This window comes from Bacillus rossius, chromosome 6 (genome assembly GCF_032445375.1).
Source record: "Bacillus rossius redtenbacheri isolate Brsri chromosome 6, Brsri_v3, whole genome shotgun sequence".
NCBI classification, from domain to species: Eukaryota; Metazoa; Arthropoda; class Insecta; order Phasmatodea; family Bacillidae; genus Bacillus; species Bacillus rossius.
In genome coordinates, this window is record NC_086334.1 from 63,650,189 (window position 1) to 63,666,658 (window position 16,470).

A 16,470-nucleotide genomic window follows, 5' to 3' on the forward strand; every position below is an offset into this window, starting at 1 on the left:
CCTCGTTTCAAACCCGCCGAGGTCATTCCATTAAAAATAGCGACGGATATTTCCTCCACGGGGGCCACCGGCAGACACCACCCACCACTAATGCCAAAATATATTATGCCAGCCAATATGACGTCACGGCAGCCATCTTGGGTCCGCCATCTCGTCGTCTGGTGGAGGTACCATTTCATTTTATGCTGCTGGAAAGCGCTGTCATCATGTTAGTTTAACATTTTCCCATTAGAGCACAGTGTTATTTACTACCGTCGTGTCCACAATATTGTCAGCGTCTTGGCCGCCATATTGAAATTCTGTAAATTTAAAGCTAGAAATTCGGGGAAAATTCCAAAATTCATCAAAAAAATTTGTCAAAATAATAAATCATTCATTCGATATCCGTTTTTGGTTCGATCCTTGCTGTATGAAAACATATATAATATAATTAAAATTACCAAAATATGACAGGTTCGAAAAAACAATAAAAATACAAATAAAAATATATTACAGAAATGTTACAAGTACAAAAAACAACATAATTACTAGCATTTCTCGATGTCTCCAGTATTTTTAGAAGGCGAAGCGAGTCCGAGTCCTTTACATACCTTGGAATGTAATTTCAGGGCATCTCCACATGACTGTTGAATAACACATACAGCACACAGCACACAGTACAGAGTTATCAGTTTCATTTAGAGGACAGCGATATATTTCATGATGCTTTGCACTGAACATGTTCACAAAAGTCTTGCCACAGAAGATACATTTTGGTCTCGATGAATGCGCAACCATTCCATCACAATTCCTGACGTTTCTTTATAATCTTCCATAGCACATAAACTGGGTACAACACCTGTTGCAAAAATATTTAATGCGTTCAGGTTTATTAAAATTATGTATTAAATAATCACGAATTTTCAAGTTTTTGATGCTGTCACAGTACGTGCAGTCAGTTGCTGCTTCCTTGATATACCTCATTGGCACTGTTGACAGCCATTGTCCTGCTGCTGAAGACGCGTCAGGCATTAAAATCTCCTGCTCCGATGAAACAGCAGGTGCAACTGTTAACGCTGTTGCCAACAGAACCTGCGTCGGCACCGTCGTCGACGCTATAGGGATATCTGGAGCTGTCAGCAACGTTGCCATCGAGGTCTGCACTGTTGATGATACAACTTCCATCCAGGCTGTCGTTAAAGATGGTAAATACGTCATCGAGTTCTCAAGAATAGACGATTACGAGACCTGTGCATCAAACCAGTCAAACAAGACGATCCGCACTGCACCACAGCCAGAGATGGACTGAGAGTCGCTTTGTCCAGTCCACACTTACATACTCGCAGTGATTGGAATGAGACGCGAGTAAAAAAATACAGCTAGTTTAATTTTTGCAAACTGGTTCTTGCTTGCACTTAACTGATCCAGTACAGATTTCATGTCAGTTTAGACTTTCTATTCGTGAAATTAGTTTACTACTTTTGATGCACTGAAACAGTATTATCTGTGCATTATTTCGACATCTGCCACTTTCATGTCTGCGAGCGTTTGAAGTGTTATGGAAGACGTGCCACAGTATTTGAACTGACGTGATAAACATCCGTCGTCCATCAAAGTCTCCGAGTTTGCTGACGAAACTTCAACTGGTGTAACAGCACCTGTTGATTTCTTCTCTGCAGCTTTTTAGTCACATGCCATCGAGATCTGCGTCGCCGTCGGTGTTGTCGCCACCGAGGTCTCCGCTGCCGTCGTGGTCGCAGCAATCTGTGTCCCCGTCGACGATGCTAAACCTTCCACAAGATCTCTGCAGTTGTTGGCGTCGCTGCCATCGAAGTCTGCGATGCTGATGGTAGACAGTCCATCAAGGTTGTCATTGGAAAACCAACTAAATATCAGGAAACGCACTGAAGAGAGCCGATCCGCACTGCACCACGGTCAGAGATGTAAAAAGGATCCCTGCCGTCTGAGACTTCTTTATACATCCACGGACGCTGGAATAATTTGCGAGTAAAAACAAGAACCATTTACACAATACACGAGTCAAAATAACAACTTTTTAAACATTTTTAGTAGGTTAAAATGAAGGCACCTTAAAACTACAGAAATAAAAACACTCACGGTTAAAGTTTTACCAATACACAAATACATAATTACATACTAGGTAAAGGCATTAAGCAGTTTCGTAAGCAAAGTCTTTAACGCTGCACGGACTGCCACGACGACTGTGGATGCTATCTCATCGATTCCGGTTGAAACTGGTTCGCTGTTCACGGACTCAGGGACACAGGCACCCGACTGCACATCTTCGATGACGACTGTTTCGGTGAGACATGGACGACATTTGTGACCATGGCTGCAACTTGGCTTTGACTTAGTGCTTGTTGTAGCAGGATCACTGATTGAACTACGACGAGACGCACGTCGTTTGGACGTCTGTGTTTTGGATCGCAGGATGCAAAAGGCTGCAACACGTCCAAGTTTGGTGTTGCACGTGCAGACGAAGCAACTACTTCCTCGATACTGGCTAGAAGGATCGTGTGTGGTCTCATGTGTCATACGGGAGAGTTTTCAGGTTCGCTGCAATTTAGCAGCTGCTGAGTCGGTTCGTAGGACACAGGAAAGTGAGAAAGGTGCCAGTGCTAGCGCGCCTCCATCACAGGTTTCCGTATATGTGCGCAGATATCCTGCATCCCAATAGCTGTACTCGACACTGCTGAAGTTAGGTCTTACGCTAACGTAAACGTTGGCAGGATGAAAAGAAAACATCTTCTTGCTGGTCGGATCACAGAAAATGTAGTTCGAAAGGTAGATTATTTATCAGCGAGTTTACGAGACCTGCATCGAAGTGTTTTTTTTTTTGTTCTTGCCTCTTCGAGTCATCACACACAACTGAGCCGAAAGTATAAATGTGATTGATTTTATACAGTTTCACCAGTACAATGAAAGTCGTCAAGAGAGAAGTGTGTTTGCGCGTGCGCATAATGCAAGACGACGAAGTCAGTGCACGCGAATCGTAGCACGGCTCGTTATTGGCTTCTACCATACGATGCATTGGCGGGTCCGTCCAAATGTGCCAAAACGTGCGTTCTACTGAGTCTGCTGGAGGAACCAAACGGTCTTAGGTTCGAAAACGTGTACCACTATTCCAAGTCGTTACATCAGCCAAATTACCAGTGCCTAGTTACGAGTCTACGATCTGTGGAAGGCCTGGAGTTTTTTCCGTTTACTGATAATGCATATGTGCTGCCTTCTAGTAAAGCAACAGAAAATTCAGTGATGGTCTTCAACGATGTCGTATGCGAGAAGCAAGGCTTGATTCAAGAGTACTTTTCCATGGGCAGACACGCAAAAGTAGACTGCATTTACCTGTGTCAAACATACAGCAGAATTCTAAAATATTTGCTTGAGACAACGCAAACATCATAATAATTTTCCGCATGGACGAAATTAATTTACGTCATGCGTATGGCGATAACGCAAATACCGAAATAACGTTTTAGGAATTCAAACACTTGTGCTCCTTGTGTTGGAAAAACGAGCGCGGATTCCTAGTTATAGTTAAAGACTGGCCTGTATATAAGGTCAGGTACAGACAACGTTTCGACAACTTTATCGTTAAACATGAGTCGTAGCATTTTAAAATTTGGTCAAAGCAGTCGTACCTCCAAACTGCATACTAACCGTTCTCGAGTCTCACAACGCCGATATTCGGAAATACATTTCGCTACTGGCTCAAAGTTAGGAAGTATGAAAAACGAATTACTAGAGTAACTGCCAGCCATCGACCAGCGCGTGGAAGCCTCGGATACTCGAATTAAGGACATGTTCGAACTATCGAATGCGCAAAGACGTGAAGATTTGAGGGCTTTTCAAATAATTCTGAATGAGCACTAACTTAATGTCAACTATAATATATCTTGCTAACCACGTGGAAAAAGTTTCTGCAGACGAATATAAAAAGGTATGAAAGTAAGTCTTGCAATCTGTTTTCAGCCAGTACAATGTCAGACTTGGCCAGAGACCTTATTCGTGCTATACATTCGGTTCGTGAAAAAATATCTACTTGCTAATAGAGCCATACTTGCATGTGAAATGGAAAATGGAGAGATATATTAAAACCAAACACTAGTAGTCTCGACGAACTTAAAAATAAGGAAGAACTAACCATCAGCGTGTAGATAGAAGTTGATGACGAGATGCCTACCTCAAAGAAGAGGAAATATGAACTAGCTTTAGAAGGAGAGGATTTTACAAGTACAAAGCCTATGCACAAAATAAAATGTAAACGCGGATACCAAGTTAATGCAATGGTCGGACCATACTTGAGATTTTTCACGTGTCGGAATAATGGCACGACCTACGGAGTGTTCAGAAAACATAATTCGTGGTTCCTCGGTGTTATATAAATATGCCTTTACCAGGAAATATATTATAATTAATATGTGTAGAAAAGTAGAAAACACACGTTACTCCAGGTCAGTACGAATTGTTTCGAGAAAAACCTAAAGGCTATCCCCACGAATATTTGCAGGAGTACAAGAAACTTCTATAACGTACTCATGCACATTTACACGATATTGATCCATAAAGTGGAATATATAAAGACGAAGATTTAAAAAATCGGTATTCTCACCAATCTCTTCAGTGAACTAGAAGTACACGGTGAGAGTTTAAAAAAGCTAGAAATTGGTTAGAACTTTGACTTAGTGTATTGGGACGACCCAAACGAATTGGTGTACAGGTTAAGACTTTTACTTGCTTCGTTTAGTGAAGGAAACTATTCGCAGATAAACGAAATAGTCTCCATACTCGAAGAACTGAGGGAAGCTGGCTCATACAATGAGGCGAAGTCGAAACACTCACGGACTTCACACTCCTGCAGGACGAAAATACCTTCGGCTCAAAGTCGTACTGCTTCAAGCATCTTGGGATGGCCTGTATGAAGACTTAAAACGGCTAAATGATGTTGTCTAATGCATCCAGAGAGGAAAGAGGGTCGGATGAAAATGGTACATTTTCGGGAAGAACATGTTTAAGGAGGGGTAGTGTTACAAGCATGCTAAGATGCAAGGCCGCGATGCGTGCCAGTTGCCTGGGCGGGCCTTCCAACGACTCTGTCCCAGAGGCCCCGCACGGATGCTGTTGTTACACATGCGACGCGTGCCCAGTCGGATTACAAGGGTCTCGCTACACATCATTCTCCCCCTCCCCTTCAATGTTTCGCCTCGGACTATTGTCATTGACACCTTTAGCGGCCTGGGAATTCTGCGGGTTTCCCGAGGCCGCCGCTCGGGGTGGCATGAATAAACACCGCCTCTGGAAGTTTCGTGCGTCGGGTTGGCCCAGGATGAAGCGACTCGCCACAGCCGCTCTTGTCGGTTCGATAAGGGCACCACAGGTATATAAGCAGCGACGCTTGCATCCGCGGGAGTTCCGAGTTCCGAGTGTTGGGATAGTTCGGCGAGTGAAAGGAAGCGCGACATGGCGTAGAGGGTGAGAGACTTCGAGCGCGGAGATGCGGAGCGACGGGACCGTGAGAGTGCGACTGAGTGGCGCGAGACTGTGTGTGTGAAACAGGTGCGTGGAGAGGGGTGCGCCACTGTCGAGCCCAGCTCCAGTGAGGAGTGCGAACTGTGGAACTTGACAGACAGTGAGTGACTTGCGAATAAACATTTTTAAGTGCCAGTTATTGGTGATCAGACATTTTTAAGTACGATTATGTATTAGTAATGTAAATAATTAATAAAACTGCAATAAAATTTAATTGGACTATCCCTTATGAACCCAGTTCTTTCCACATTAAATAAAAAAACTATTTTGTTATCAGTCCTAGCTTTTATATTTACTAAACATATTTGTTTCTATGGTTTGAGTATTTCAACAGTGAGTAATAGTTATTGTTAATTAATAAGAATTGATTGATCAATAATAACTGATATCCTGAGTTTTAATTTGCAAGTGAGTAACAATTTGGTTAATTCATGTTTATTTATTTGTATCTTAATAACATTTCTAATAAATACATAACAGTTAGGTTTCTTGAATATTTAAAAAAGAAATGATAGCCAAAAAAACCTACGCTGTTTTATCTTGTTATTAAATTGTATAAATGGTTTTGCTGAGTAATACTATGCAATATTATAAATATGGTGTAGAATAAAATTGATCTAGGATGATTTACTTTTTAAAACATGTATAAATTGTAGTCAGAAAATTTTTATGCTATACTTGAGGTCCTGTAAATCTTTCTACATTTCAGGGTGTGATTATTTCAACAGTGAGTAATATTTATTGTTTGATCAATAATTATTGGTATTTTGAATTGAGAATTAATTTTGTTAGTTCATGTTTAATTTAGACAATTGTCTTCTTTCTCTCTCTCTCTCTCTCTCTCTCTCTCTCTCTCTCTCTCTCTCTATCTGCCGTTTTACCCCTTACGAAATACTTACGAGTCGAGGTTTGAATTGCCAAAGAAATTTCACTTCCATCACTTGTACTGTTCCACGCGCTCTTCATTTTTTTTTTACCCCCGTAGAAAGACAGTGAATTAGAGGTGTCGGCGCGAGTAATTTTGGCTTGCTAGGTACTGCGTTGAGGCTTTTGTTACATATTTTGGATAGATACATTTATATCTTGTGTAATTTTAATGGCGAGAGTGTTTGTATAATTTCTCTGCGTTTTTTTTTTAAATTAGACACTCAGATAAAATAATTTTGGAATTTTGCGTGATGATAAGGATTAGTTTAATTATTTTTCTTTAAAATATTAAGATACACCAAAAAATGTAGGTACTTCCCCTGATATTTGCAATGATAACTGTATCGAAGTAAATCTATACATTTACTAGTTTCAATCGAGGTCCACTCGTCTATCAAATTAAAAATAAATATAAAACACACGTATTTGTCATTGTTTGTAACATCAGTGTTTAACAGTTCCACTGAAACATCGTTATCCGCATACAATGGAAACCTGTCGATACCTTTATTTAATTTAAAAAAAGACAGTTCTCTAGAATAGTATCATATCAGTGTTACCTATTTCCCAGCTATGACTTTTAAAGCAACACAATGTTTGTTTAATGACATTGAGAACCACGCGAAGTTGTTTACAAACACTATGTTGAACAGAACAACAGTGACAGAAGGACACACAGAACTGTCAAAGTTGAGACCAGTTGCAAGACACAGACTGTGGTTGACGTGCAGTAGTAATCAGTAGCGGCGGCTGTGGGCTTATCAAGCGGCAGAGGGCGCGCCACTAGGTCAGAAGCCACGGGCCTGTAGTGCGAGATACGGCCGCTGGGAGCAGCACGCTACACGCCACACGAGCTTCTCGGAGAGGCCGCGGCGCTGCGCTGGCAGCCACTCGCAGTGCGCTGCCGAACATACTACAGTAGTGTGTTAGAGGTGGGTTGTTACAGCAATTTTCGGTATCTGTTCCAACCTGATATTGATACAGTAATGTACCTAGTTACAAGTCTCTGATACTTTTGTATCAGAGCAGTAGCGGTCCCAGGAAGCGACAAGGTATCAGCATTCTCGTTACAGGGTACACATCCTCCGTGCCGTCATCACCAGCGTAAAAAAGTATCGGTGTCTCTGATACATTATTTATCACGCCCGGTAATTCTCTACCTCTGTTACTCTCATGCCCCTCCTGATACAGCCAGTATCAATCAGTTCAACATTCACTGCAGTTCGTCCTGGCCGTGTATTAATTACCACCATGTACATTGTTGCGGGCTGTCATGCTTTGTAGTTAGTATCTTTATAGTGAAATAAGGAATGGATAAGTGCAGGAAAAAGACTTCATTTGTGTGGAATTTTTTTACGGAAAATAATGAGTTTGCTAATTGTAATTTGTGTAAACAAAAACTGAGTTATAAATCATCATCGACTAATCTGAACAAACATTTGAAACGTAAACATTGATATAGTATGCTCACTAATGTACGTATCTGTTTTTTTATTTTTAATTTTTGATAAAATCGTAATCTTTTAATGTATGAAAACACTAGTTACTAATTGTTTTCGAAAAAAGAAAGTCCATATGTTGATTACATCTGCTAGCTATTAGTGTCAACTGAGAATTTATTTGCATTTTCATAGCTGTTAGGTGCACAAATATAAATATTATATCTTGTATTAATGTACTTTTTAATATTAAAATTTCATTTGTTTTATTATTGAACGAGACTGTGCACGCACTGCGCACTGTGCGTACTTTGATGTGGGAAAATAACCAAACGACTCGTAACAATTTCGCTTTGCGCCTCTCCTTCAACGCCTTCCCCTGCGCTTCCTCCCCTACATAATTTCCCTTCTTTATCCCTTATTCGTCGTTCCTGCTCCCTCCCCTTTCACAAGCTCCGCCCAAGTGACCGTCATCTGCGATCGGGTTCTGCGCACATTGGCCGTGGTGTTGTTCCAGGCGAATTCTGAACTGATACTAAAGTTCTTGATACTTTTCAAGTGTACTCGTTTGCCGTTCCTGATACAGGCGCGTATCAGTGCCAAAGTATCTGGTTGATACGTTTCGACCCACCTCTATAGTGTGTACATGCCGATCCGGGGACAGGCTTTCAGGCTGTGGATTGAAGATTGTGTCTTGGATTGTTTCATCAGGGCGGATATTTTTGGTGTCAGATTTCCTCAAAATTCCTCAATAATTACGAAAAATTTCTCAAAATTCCGTAAAATTTCCCTGTTTTGAGGGAAAAATTCCGGGTTTGAGGGAAATTTTCCAATATTTTATCTGAAAAATGTCAACGGCTTGCAAATTCTTAAAAGCGGCTTAAGACTCCTAAAAGCAAGCCGCCCTAAGCCACTGATATCAGGACCTCAACATTGGGCGGCATCATTGCCATTTTCGTTATGGACGCCATACTGAAAATCCGTAAATATTATCTGATTTTAACTGAAAATATTTAAAATTTATAAAAAATGCTAATAATTTGTTAATAAAAAACTTCCAAAATTATGAAATTCGTTTGTCATGTAGAAATTCCATAATTATTATCTGATTTAAGTTGGAACATTTTAAAACTTTTGATAGTAAAATTTATAAAAATGTACTGGGTTAAAACCCGACGAGGACAATCGGTTAAAAATGGCGATGGATCCTTCCTCCACGGAAGCCACCGGCAGACTGACCTCCCACCACTCATGCCAAGGTCGATATTACGCCAAACAGTATGAGGTCATGACAGCCATGTTGTTTTCGTCTGCTGGAGGATGCTGCAAACATATTGTTTCTGAACTCTCGGAATCCGCTCGGAGCTCTCACCACACTCCCCCGAGGGACTCACGTGGCATCCATCGCTGAACTCCCGTGGAGGCCAGCGTCGCTGCTTGAGTACTGTGGCGCCCTTCTCGAACCGACGAGAGCAGCTGTGACGAGTCACGTCATCCCGAGCCGATCCGACGCCCAAACAGTCCCGAAGGGCGGCGTCCATTCTCGCCACTCCGCGAGGCGGCCCGCGGAATTCTCAAGGCCGCTCAGCTTTAGATAACAGCGCCGAGGGAGAACGGTTCTCGTGGCGCAGAAGAGGGAGGGGGTGTAGTGACGATCCTTGTAATCCGGCCAGGCACGCGTGGCATACCTTACGTCAGTGGACCGCACGTAACACGGCGCATGACGCCAGTGGCTTGGCAGGGCCGCCAACCAGCTCCGAACCTGGCTGCGTTCATAACAGTATTAATTCTTTACATCCATAAGTTAAAGTATTTACACCATTAAAATTTGATTAATTAATTTTTTATTAATTTTAAAATTTTCCTCGATTTTTTAAATAATAATTACAAATTTTCAAGATTGCAACGTTGTCGTCATGATTAAAAATGGCGGAACGTTCCAGAAAACTAAATGGCGGAATCCAAGATGGCGGATCCATGTGTTAGAATCCAAGATAGAAGATCCAAGATGGCGCCCGGGGTCAAGGTCGTCAAGGTCATCCAAGATGATCGCCGTGACATCAGAATTCAATATGGCTGTCGTCACCACCGACATCACACCCTGAACCTTGGGCTCGGAGAAACCAATCTTTATATATATATTTCTTGTGTGCGTGTGTATGTCACTGAACTCCTCCTAGACGGCTGGACAGATTTTGATGAAATTTTTTGTGTGAGTTCACGGGGATTCGAGGATGGTTTAGATTCACCATTGGATATTTTATCTCGATTCTGAGTTAAGAAAAAACTAAAAAAAAACACGCTTTAAAAGCAAAAAAACTAAGCATTGTTGATAATTAGCCTCCATGGCAACGGGCTTTTGCATTGTTGTTGCTTTCTGCGTAACCATGGGAAAGGTTTAAGGTAACGGCAGTGGCGTGCCCAAGAGGAGGGGTATGTATAATGAGAAGATACAAAATGTCCAGCGTAGAAATACTTACCGCCATATCCATATTTCACAAAAAGTACATTTGGGCAGGACAATGTCTGTCGGGTCCGCTAGAAAGATATATAGAGATATATATGTAGAAAGATATATAGAGAGATAGAGATATAAATAGAAAGATAGAGAGAGTTAGAGATATACATAGAGAGATAGAGAATTAGAGAGATAAAGAGAGATGCTTAGTATACGTTTAAAAAATTACATTTTTAATAAATTAAAAAATTGATTGAGGCATTGCAACGCATGTCGGGCATTATCTAGTATATTATAACTCTGCTCACTGAAAAAACTTTTATTATTTGTTCATATAGTTGTACCTGTAAGTTAGTATACCTAATTTATGTAGTATACATTATTAAAAAAAAGTGTTTCTTATTTTTTAACCTGTCACTTTTTTTAGTATGTTTAATTAAATAATATGGTTCCCTAAAAATTACATTTTTTATTTGATCAAGGATCGCACTGTCGTGATCAAATCATTATTATTTTAGTAAGTTATTTTTTATGGTTTTTGGAATACTTCCCGAATTTCTAGGGCAATCATTACAGATTTTAAAGATGGAGGATTCCAAGATGACCACCGTCCGGGCAATAAATAATTACTCTTTTCTATCGGGTAAAAATCAAACTAATATGATGGTAGCTCTCTCTAGCAGATAAAAAACAATAAGTCAGATCCAAGATGGAGGTCTCAAGCAGATGAAAAAAGATGGCTGCCATGACGTCATACTGGTAGACGTAATATCTGCCTTGGCATTTGTGGAGGGAGGTCAGTCTGTCGGTGGCTTCTGTGGAGGAAGGATCAGTCGCCATTTTTAATCGAATGTCCATACCGGATTCAAACCGAGGAATCCATGATTTAAGCATATGTTTAATTAAAATTTAATAAAATGAATTTTTTATTAATTTAAAATATTTCCTGTTAAATCGGATAATAATTGCAGATTTTCAATATGGTGGTCCTAACGAAAATTTCAAAGTTATAGAATACAAGATGGCGGCCGTAACGACAAGTACAACGTTTAAAGTAAGACCTTTTTATATTTTTTGGATTTGTTTGGAAATTTTTCGGTCAAAAATTAAGATTTCAAGTTCAAGGTCATCGTAATGACCTATGATAAGGCTTCTGAGGAATTTTCCCTTTCTTCGAGGAATATTTCTCCTCACCGAGGTATTTTGGCTTCTCCGGAATATATATATATATTTTTTTTAAATAAAATGGGAAATTTTTCCTAAAAACGGGAAATTTCCCCTCAAAATAGGGTGTTTTTTTAAAAGAAATTTTGAGTCATTTTTGAGGAATATCAATGAAATTTGATACAAAAAATGGTGCCGTGACGTCACAATCCAAGATTATGGACACAATCTACAATCTACGCACCGGCTCCATCGCCAGGAGGAACTATTATAGACTAATAAAGTGGTCGTTAACAACGGAGAGAAAACATCAACGCACTCAGAACTTTAATCAAGAATTTTCGGGCAGTCATAGAAACCAGAGATCAGGGTGCTCTGATCGGGATACGAACTTAGATCGTACAATGAATGGTGTTACTAACTACCTCATAGCTTTATGTGAGCCATAAAACTGTCACTCAACTCTACTAGTCGCAAATACTTGTTATTGCAAATTTTTTTTACAGTACTTTGTGTTTTACCACCATTCACCTTGCAGGATTTGAGAGTATTTCATGTAAATGAACTGTGGCCACTGAAATCTCAAGAACCAAAAAAGTGCTGAGTTTTTTTTTGGTGACTAAATGAAGCTCAGGAAGTTCCTGGCCATCCGTCAAAGAACGCAATGACGCCACGTAATTACTTTATCTACAGTTACTTATTTAGAAGGTCTAGGCCGAACGTCTCCCGGACTTCCTGAACTCTGGACACCCACACTTATCATCGCCGACTAGCGCCTCCTGGCATCGTGACCCCGAGGTCTTGCACGCACCACGTCACTCGTTATAAATAACACGTCTGCGAGCGAGCGGCGCGCGGGGGCAGACTCGAGTTCTTCTGGGCGAGGGTGTCGGTGGCTGCCGCGGGCTCGGGAAGGCGCCCCGCCGCCGCCGCCGAGGAACTCGGGAAGCCTAACATGTACATCAAGTTCTGTCCCTGCCCGAACACGCCCGAATATTCACCTTCGGCCAACCTCGGGTTTATTTATATATATTTATATTTCTCTGTTTATTTTAATGTAGCTATACTAACCTAACTAACCGTCCACAGTGTTTTAATGAAGCTAACCTAACCGACCACTTTTAATATTTGAATTCATTTTTCCAGCGCAAAAATAAAACAAATCCCGAGGTTGGCCGAAGGTGAATATTCGGGCGTGTTCGGGCAGGGACAGAACTTGATGGACATCTTATGTTTCCCAAGGAAGTCAGGCGGTGGAACAGGACCAATGTTAGGAACGGGGCGGCGGTGGGAACACTACCCATCACGAGGACTGCGCTGTTGAGTGAAGTGTAATTTTCCAAACGGCTGATTAGCTTATTAGGTATCTGTTGAAACTGAGTAAGCAAAACATTTACCATTTCAAGTTTTAGACGAGTTTATAAATACCTTTCTTTGTTTTAAATCTTTTTGTTTCCTTTCACAATAATAGTGTCTTTAGAAATGCTCTGCTAGGAAAAAATATTTTATTTTAAAAAAGGTATCAATTATGATAGGTACTTAAAAATATACATTTATTATAAGATTTCCTGGTAGTAAATAAAAGAAGACATTACATAATTTATTTTAAATAATGTTTATAACTATTTTGTATTTTTTTTAAATTTGGTTCAAAAAACATATGTGTAACTCAGTTGTCTTTTAAAATATTTTTTTTATTTATAAAATATAACTCTACTTTAAATGATATCAAAAGTGCGGGTTTGAACGAGTGTTTAAAAAAATTAAATGTCTGTAATGGCATAAAGAAATGGAAGCATTAATTTCCAAGCATGACCTCCAGAGTTTAATAATCTAGAATGGAAAAAAAATCACAGTGAAATAGATACACAGTAAAACATGTTGCTTTTTATTTGTGTGATGCGTATGTTACACCTGACTTCGAGTTGGCGAGGTCTGTAGCCCTCTGTATCCGGCTGCACGCACGAAAAAGTGTCCCGTAACGCACATTGTCCCACTACGGATGTGTACCGTTACGCTCATTGTACGCATGCGCCGTATCTTTCTTACACTCGATTGGAACAACAATCGATTTGACATTTCAATCATGTTTTCGTCGTTTGAATTATTATTATGTAATTTAACGATCGTCCACCGATTTTCAGCACAATCGGTACGGTTATTTAAAAGTAATGTTGAATTATCAAAAACGTTTTAAACGAACAATGGTGTTTTACAGTTACACATAACAATTCAAATTACACCCCGGATATTCTGCACAATGTTTTAAAAAATATTGTAACACACTATAAATACGTTTGGTGTATTTGGGATGCGTACCTATTTGTTAAAAAATCGTATTATAAAAACGAAATAATATTATTCCCCGACAGTGGTGCTATCTACGGTGTGGGACGCGAACCGAACGAATCGTGCTCTCTATCAGCTGCCGTGGGAACCAGGCACTCGTTAATACATATTTTCCTTTGTTTATCGCGATGGGCGTTATTATTCATGAATTATAAATAAAATTTCGTGCCCGGGGCCACAATTGCATATCATTTTGAGCACTGGAAGACATAAAAGCGTAAACTATTCTCGACAAATTTTAATCTGTGGTTTTGATTGCTTATTACAACAACAATTTCGGCAATAAAGGTTAATTATTCTTGCATTTTAAAAATATGATTACTAGTATAATTTCAAGTATTTATTTTTTATTATTAAAAAAAGTAGCATCTGTCGGTGAGTGCAGTATTAATAGGTTATGTTAGATATTTGATTACAGTTTATTTATATGAAAACTTGTTCATAATTGTATTTAAACGAAAAGTTAATGTGGTTTTCATTGCTTATTACAACAACAATTTCGGCAATAAAGGTTAATTATTCTTGTATTTTAAAAATCTGATTACTAGTATAATTTCAAGTATTTATTCTTTTATTATTGAAAAAAAGTAGCATCTGTCGGCGAGTGCAGTAATAATAGGTTATGTTACAATTGACTAAAAAATTATGGTGATTCATATAATTGATGATAGATATTTGAATACAGTTTATTTATATGAAAACGTGTTCATAATTATATTTAAACTTTATAGCTAAACGCCAGTTTTTAAAATTAATTACAAGTCATCTACACGTGAACTGTTTCGTCGACTGTTTATAAATGAAGTGAAAAGTTAATGTGGTTTTCATTGCTTATTACAACAACAATTTAGGCAATAAAGTTTAATTATTCTTGCATTTTTAAAAACTGATTACGAGTATAATTTCAAGTGTTTATTGTTTTATTATTAAAATAAAAATGATTCAATTTTATTCATAAAAGTATGCAATCATTTCATCAATGTTTTGTTATGACGTTGTCACGTTAAACTATCGTCCGTAAACCGAATTTACAGAAAACCAATTTTTTTAAATGTTATTTTGACTCAAGTATTATAGTAAATAGTTCTTGTTTTGACTAGCATATTAATCGATTAATCGCGGGTATATAAGCGAGTCCTAGACGAAAGTTTGTTACTGGCTACGACGGTGTAAGAATCATCTAATTTGACTCATCAAATACATATATCACGTAGCCTAATTATTTTTTTGAGATATTGATGACCTATTACCACCTTTAACAACGAACTTGATTAATGTTTTACCATCGTCTATGGGAACTCTGACTCAGCGAAGACAACGGTGAAGCCGATCTCATTGGCATCGTCGACGACAACCTCGAAGACCTTAATGGAAGCTGCACCATCGACTGCGGAGATCTCTTCAGCAAGGATGAGATCCTGATGGAATGTTTATCATCGACACCAACAACAATAGAGGAAACTTCAACTGGTGTGGTTCCATCAGCAGAAGAGGCCTTAATGCCTGCAATGCTGGCCAGTGGCGTAGCCAGGATTTGTGTATGGGGGGTGTTAAGAAGCATGCCCCCCCCCTCCCCCCGTATTAAAGTGGTGGGTCCGGGGGTCCTCACCCGTGAAAATTAGGATTTTAAGGTGTAAAATAGTGCTATTTAGCAGTTTTCGGTACTTAAATTTAAATATTGCAATGATAAAATTTTTATTAATTTTTAATATGAAATTTGTTTGAGAGATGAATAAGAAATTTAATTAAATATTTGGTGCTAAGGGAGGGGGGGGGGGTTAACCCCTAAAAACCCACCTGGCTACGCCCCTGGTGCTGGCTGCATAGGAAACCACGATAAACGACATTTTGCCCTCGATGGAGACTTCAACGGCTGGTATCGAGAAAATCTGTCGGCAACGATCTGGCTGGTCTGTCTTCAGTAAACTGATTGGAGTTAAGAATTAGTCAGTTCGAGTTGATGCAGAACTAAATGTTTATAAGATTGATAACTTCAGCAAATGTTCCTTTAGTAGAGTATAAATTATGTAATAAACTTTTTGTTTGTAATTTTGTTGTTTTATTTCTTGAACATGTATTTCTTAGTAATAATAATTAAATAAACATTTTTCATTGACCAAGGATTGAAGCAAGGACAGTAATCCATCGATTCAATAAGTAAATATTGAGTGATTTTTTTGATAATTTTTGGAATTCTTCCAGAATTCCTTGGTTCATTATTACGAATTTTCAAGATGACGGTCAATATGTCATCATAGGCTTACTACAGGCTGGTAGTAGAGGAATATAAGCCTCTTTAAGGACTTTTCCACCATATTTATTGAAATTGATATTTTATTCCATAAAATCAAAAAGTAATCAATCTAATCAATCAGTATTTAAATTTGAATTTTTTTTATGAATTATGAAATTTTTCCCGAATTTATAGCTAAATAATTACGAATTTCCAAGATGGTGCCCAAATGTCAAGATGGCAGGCATCACTGTAATTCATTATTAGTGCACTATTGTGGATAAAAATTAAACTAACATGGCAGTAGCGAACTCTAGCAGACGAAAACAAAATGGCGGACCAGACGTCATACCTTCTGGCAATATATATAC

General features: G+C 39.1%; 1 protein-coding gene across 3 annotated transcripts in view; it reads left to right on the forward strand.

Annotated features, from left to right (window-relative positions):
- LOC134533262 (lipid storage droplets surface-binding protein 1) overlaps positions 1–16,470 on the forward strand; it is a 103,224-nt gene that overhangs the window by 24,174 nt on the left and 62,580 nt on the right. Inside the window, exon 1 of one of the 3 annotated variants that reach the window (XM_063370696.1) lies at positions 7,289–7,388. The exons of the other annotated variants lie outside the window; for them this stretch is intronic. The gene's annotated coding sequence lies outside the window, so the exon portion shown is untranslated. Of the gene's footprint in view, positions 1–7,288; positions 7,389–16,470 lie in introns of those variants that run through there. 3 annotated transcript variants of the gene reach the window in all.